The sequence below is a fragment of the Octodon degus genome, unplaced genomic scaffold (genome assembly GCF_000260255.1).
Source record: "Octodon degus isolate 3935 unplaced genomic scaffold, OctDeg1.0 scaffold00068, whole genome shotgun sequence".
Classification (NCBI taxonomy): Eukaryota; Metazoa; Chordata; class Mammalia; order Rodentia; family Octodontidae; genus Octodon; species Octodon degus.
The window spans coordinates 11660938-11666776 of NW_004524644.1; the positions used below are offsets into that span (position 1 = coordinate 11660938).

General features: G+C 41.0%; 1 pseudogene; it reads right to left on the reverse strand.

Moving 5' to 3' along the window:
* Positions 1-3019: 3019 nt before the first annotated feature.
* LOC101563134 overlaps positions 3020-5839 on the reverse strand; it is a 124491-nt pseudogene continuing 121671 nt past the window's right edge.

Below are 5839 nucleotides of genomic sequence, written 5' to 3' on the forward strand. Positions count from 1 at the left end.
GCTGCGTGCTGTCCCACCCTCACCCTGGGCACACCAAGCTGGCCATCAAAACACCAGTGCATGCCTGTAATCCCAGCGCTGGATTACAGGAGGATCACTATGAGTCCAAGCTGCATAGTGAAACCCTGTACCAAATACATACAATTAAAAACAAAAACGAACAAAAGAAGCACTTGTAGATCACAAACTGAGTGGGCATGACCCATCTGGACACACATGGCACCAGCTAATAGGTTTGTATCCTGGATTGAATAAAAAGGAAAAGAAGCAGTGTCCGCTTTTCTCCAGAGGAGCTCAGCTCTTCAGCTTTGATTTAGGATTTTGGTTTCCAGCTCTTCTAGGCTTCTGGCGTAGACTGCTCGCCATTCCATCTCAGACCCCTAGGCTTGCCACAGTCCCTGGGACCCTTCAGTTCTGACTCGGGAGCCTAGCTCAACAAACCCTTAATATTATCATGTATATATTTTATATTGAATCTGTTCCAATGTTGAATCTGAACCCAATACATTATGTCTTACACCATTATCTAATTTTCCACCCAAAACTACTGCTATATTATCCTGATAAGTGTTATCACATTTATATTTCTAATGCTGGTTTTTCATATTTATTTTTTGCATTACCACAGGCTTTTGCATTGAACCATGTCCCCAGAACTTTTTATGCTGTATTTTTGAACTTTGAAATAGGGTCTTTACTAAGTGGCTAAACTGTCCAGCCTGGGACTGAGCTTAAAAAAACCTCTTGCCTCAGCCTCCCAGAGTGGTGGGAATACTGATGCATACCCATGTTTGGGCTTAAAATTTTGAATTACTGAATCGATACATACTACGAATGATTGAAGAAGGTGCCTTTTCCTTTGCTCTCCTTTGTAATTTTAGAAAATAGCTTATTAGAAATTATTCTTTCTAACCCAGTGGCTGGCTTTTGAAACCAGAATGCAGCCTCTTGATGATAGACTTCAGAATGTAATGGGAGGTTTTCAATTGCCTTTAGATAGAAATGCACTAGGACAACAGACAGCAATAGGAGAGCAGAACACTGACCGAGGGGGTGAAAATTGATGTTTTAGTATATGCTTGTGATATATAATAATCTATGCCATATATATATATATATTCCATATCATTGATTCCTTTTTGTTCTCTATCTCTGCAATTCTATTCTGAAAAGCCCACATTCAGTACCCTTGTTGTTTTCCATCTGCCCTTTATTTTGCACATTAATTTGCAGTTTGTTTTTCTTCCACTCAAAAGTTATGTGTGTGACCAAGCCTTGTATCATAGTTAGGCAGTGTATCTTGCTTGTGAATATGCAGGTTAGAGTGGATCGCTATACTTTTGCATATTCTCCTCTGCTACTTCCTCTCCATTTGCCTTTTATTTTTAAAATATCCTAAGGCTCACAAAGCAAATGCTCTCAAACATGAAAGGCCAAAGCTGACGATAAACCGACTATGGAGAGGATGATTGAACGCACGATAGGCAGTGGCTTTCTCCTGTATCAAGATATACGAGAAGTGCAATGGAAACTTTATCAAAGTCTCAGAGATAGATAATGGGGAAGTTCTATTGCCAGAAGACAAAGATTTGATTTTCAGTTGCCAAAAATGCTATGAGAGCTGGCAGAAGCCTAGAGCAGAATCTTTAGAACCAAAGACAGGAGAGCAAAATTGAGAGGAGCCTGGATAAAAAGCAGATGAATGACTTCTCTTGTCCAACCGATTTTTTTTGGCTCCCCATAAGACATACTTCCCTCTTGCTTGCCCTTCACATTCTGCCCCAGAGGCGTCCCTCGCTTCTAGGAATTCTCTCCGTACCTGTGGCACTTTTCTCCAAATCTGTTCCAGTATGCCTAAATTGGATAAGCGAGGCTTGGGGACAGGGGTAAAACCTAAATATCCTGAGGACTCGATAGTTGAACTGTATCTTGCTGGGGAGTGTGCGCTCCGATCTACTCATCACAACTACAACCTAAAGTACTTACCTTCATCATTCCCCTTTGACAGACACAAACGTGAGTATGAGAGAGATGAAGTTGCTCACCTCCTGTCCTTGTTTGGAAGTGGCCATCTGCTTGGAAAATCCACAATAACACGACCTTAGATAAAGCATGACATTTAGAATTGGTGTCCAGGATAAGGCAGCAGCACACTAATGCATATTTCTCTCCAACCAGTCTCTGGCTGCGCACAAGCACTGTGCACCTCAATTTATTCTCTCCATCCTACAAAAGACCATCTCTGTTTCTCCCATTTGGGAAGCTGATATCATTTTCCATGTATTCCAGAGAAACCCTCTTCCACAATGTCACTTGAACAAACACAGAAAATAAAATCATAAATGCGCTAAAAGACTATTTATATATATTTTTTCACCGTTAAATCAAGCAATGTCCCTGAGTAAAAAATTGACATGATTCCTAAGAAGAAATTCATACAATCTTACCTTGCATTATTTCTAGAATATGCCAAATTTATAAGACAGGAGAAGCAGTTGGACATCTGCTGTTGCAGAAATTCCAGGGGAATGCAGAAATGAGACCAATGGGATACTTGATTTTAACTTAAATTTTATAAACACAGCTTTAATAGTGTTAGGTATTTATTTAATATTTAATAATATTTTACATACAAATAACAACTGTTTTCTTTTTTAAGGTAAAGAAATTATTTTTACTAGTTTTATTGCACATGGTCTTTTTTTCTCTGTAGAAAAGCAAACACTGCTAATGGTCACTTCAGTAAAAACACGGTGTTAAAACAGTGTTAGAATTTAAGAAGGGTGGGCTGGCCAAATAACACAGTAGATTAAAAGCACCTGCGGGGGTCCAATCCCCCTAGCCTGCAGTACTGGCTTCACCCCAAGGGTATGCTGAGAAGGCAATTGAGAATGGGCGTGGTGGTGCTTGTCCATAATCCCAGCACTTGGAAGGCTGTAAACAGGTGGATCATTACGAGTCTGATCTACTAGTGAGATTCTGGACACCCTGTAGACCCTTCCCTAAAACTTAAGAGGGATCACATCCTTTGGACGGCCTTGATTCTGAGGATGTTCAGCTCTTTGGCCATAACAGCAGCCACTGCTTCACACGACAACGTCGGCCACAAGCTCACCTTGGATACTTTTCAGTCTACTGATCTTTCTCCACACAGTAGCAGTCATCATAGAACTCTGTGAGAGTAGTTGCCAACTCATAAATATAATCACAGAGTATATGGAAGAATAAATCATCTAAAATCTTCTGCAAAATTTCAGGGAAACATAAAATGCATCTGCCTAGCTTCTACTCCTTTTCATGGTCTAAAATGATCTTGGTCTCCCGATCAGCTTTCCGGAGCATCTCTTCATCATTGCCAGCCAGGCGGGCAATGGACCTGATTCTGGGGAATGCATACAACAGAGAAGCGGCTGTGTTCCCTCCATCATCCAGCATTTTGTCAAAGGAGAAGCTATAGTCATTCATCCGGTTATGGGAAAGGTTAGCATATTTGATACAGCCATAAGCAACCGATGTCTGAGCAGCTTTCAACTCCTCTGGAGTTAGGACTTTGTCTCTTTTTCCTTCAGTTTATCCATAGATCGTTTTTAGACCTTCAGAAGGTCTATGAGGTGCACTGCTTCACCTGAACGTGCTTTAAACTTCTTGTCTTCCCCTAGCACCACACCAAATCCAGCATAAGCCACTTGAGTTACTTTAGGATCGTACCATTTGGGCAGCAGCAAATACTGTTTGGAGGCCCATAGCTTGTCTGCTATCTACAACATAGATAATCTTATCTGATTTTTCCTCAAATAGTTTTTGTTTAAGAGCAGCCACATCAGATGTATCTTAGGTGTAACCACCATCCGATTTTACTACAGTCAGTGGTAAGGAACAACCCGGGACAAACACAATCTTTCTACCATCATCCACTTGCATGAATCCTCTGCCTTCAGATTCTTTCACAGCATCAGACTTCCTGTCTTGATAGAAGGATTCTCCTCTCTCTATTAAGGAGATGTCCAATGCCTTCTAGATTTTATTAAACTCTTGGCGGGAGATGTCACAGATAAGCTTCCAAGCTTGTATAATATCTGGGTCTTTAATCTGAAGCCAAACAACACATTGGTAAGCTCGCTTTTTCAATTCCTCTTCAGTATCAAATCTTTTATTAGATTCCTTGGAAAAGGCCTGAAGATCCCCAGTAGGTGGTGAAACAGCCAGGTGATCTGGAAATTTGTCTTGCAAGTGAACGATGCGCATGACAAACTGGGTCCCCAGTCTCTCACATGGTTTGTCCTGAGCACGTCACAGCCTGCGAATTCAAAGAGGGGTCTCATGCTTTCCCCTGTGATCATGGATCAGAGGTGGACTGCGTGCATCTCTTCAGCTATGTCAGGAGAAGAAAAGTCAACTATCACCTTTGTATTCTCCCCAATGGCAGGAGTTGTACTCCATTCACCAAGAACAACTGTTTTCTTATATGTATTTCCAAAGTATTAAGTTCTCTTATAAGAAAGCATTTACATCTAAAATATTTTCTTAAATTCAGTAATGTAGCCCTAGGCAATATTCACTGACATGTCACATTTTTACTCTATGTTGTTGTTCTCTTCTGGCACAATATAAAATGACAAAAATTATTTAGGGAAAACCATATGCAGATAGGATTTCGATTCCAGTAAATTGGTTTTGAAAATTTGGAAGGTCCTGTATTTTTGCCACATTTATTCTCTTTGTTTTTTGCTTCATCATGTATAGTAGATGTTGCCTTAAATTTCACCTTGATAAAATCTAGCTTCTTGATTTAAAAAAATAGTAAGAAATCTCCTCTGCTTATCTGACAAGATTTTTGTGACACACAAGTTGCAAATCTAAAAATATCTGTTAAGCCGTACAAAATATAATCACATAAAGAGTTAAATGTCCCAAATTGTTAAGTACTGTAGCAGTGACTAAAAGAGTTGAGAACTTTTATGATATTAAAAATGATCATTGATAAACTTTGATTTCTAAAAACAAAAACAATTTATATTTTACTAAATGAAATTCAGAAGGAAAACACAGACAATACTGTATAAAATAGAGAAAATACTGAAAAAAGAAGTGAAAAATACTTTTCTTCTGAAAAAGAAGAAAATACACTTCTCTAAAGTGCAGGTTTTCATTGAAAGTTCAGTTTTTAAAAAATGAATTATATGTGAAATATATTTATCCCTAATTTTGAAAAATAGCTAAGAAATAAGAATATTGCTGGAGACCCAGTCCCAGCCCAGGCCGGGTGAGTGTGTGGGAGAAATTCCACCTACCCTGCACCAGCAGGACCCACTGGTCACAGCCCAAGCACAGTGTGGGTGAGACCCTCTTCCATGAATTAAGGACGCACCCCACCACTCTGCAGCACGTCCCCCACCCTGCCCGCCGAGTAGGAATTTCTGCCACGTTCTGACCCAGTCCAAGCCCAGGCCCAGTGAATGTGTGGGAGAGCTTCCGGCTACCCTGTGCCAGCGGGAACTATGGCTCCCAGCCCAGGAGCAGTGTGGGTGACACCCTCTTAAACCCTCTTGGGTTGCCCCACATCACTCCGCAATACCCCACCACAGAGTAGGAATTTCTGTTGCATTCTGGGAACCTCCAGATCCAGTCCCAGTCCAGGACCGGTGAGTGTGCGGGAGAGCTGACTCTACCCTTACTCCACTTTGTCCCCTCCAGACTCAACTCAGCCCTGGCATATAAGCCTGGGGTGAAAAACTTCACCTGCAATACCTGTAGAAAGTATAGGGGACAGAACCACCAGGCTAGTCCAGGAGCAGAACATCTTGCCAGAGGGGCACAACAGGTTCACTCTTAAGGACAG